Here is a 393-nt window from a genome sequence, read left to right as displayed (position 1 = left end):
TCCCCTAGCCATAGTACCCCCCTCCCTTTCCCCTAGCCATAGTACCCCCCTCCCTTTCCCCTAGCCATAGTACCCCCCTCCCTTTCCCCTAGCCCTTTCCCCTAGCCATAGTACCCCCCTCCCTTTCCCCCTGCCATAGTAACCCCCTCCTTTTCCCCTAGCCATAGTACCCCCCCTCCTTTTCCCCTAGCCATAGTACCTCCCCTTCCCTTCCCCTAGCTATAGTACCTCCCCCCCCCTCCGCGGCCATAGTAGTAGTCTAGGGACCAGCTACAAATGACCGATCTCCCAGCGACCCTCTGACATACACTACAATATTTCTTGTTTTATCTCAGTTGCCCCGTAATGGCTGCAAGACTAATACCTATGATAGACGTGATTAGTTAGCTGGTT

Source organism: Penaeus monodon, chromosome 33, assembly GCF_015228065.2.
Source record: "Penaeus monodon isolate SGIC_2016 chromosome 33, NSTDA_Pmon_1, whole genome shotgun sequence".
NCBI lineage: Eukaryota > Metazoa > Arthropoda > Malacostraca > Decapoda > Penaeidae > Penaeus > Penaeus monodon.
Note: the sequence above shows the minus strand (reverse complement) of the source record.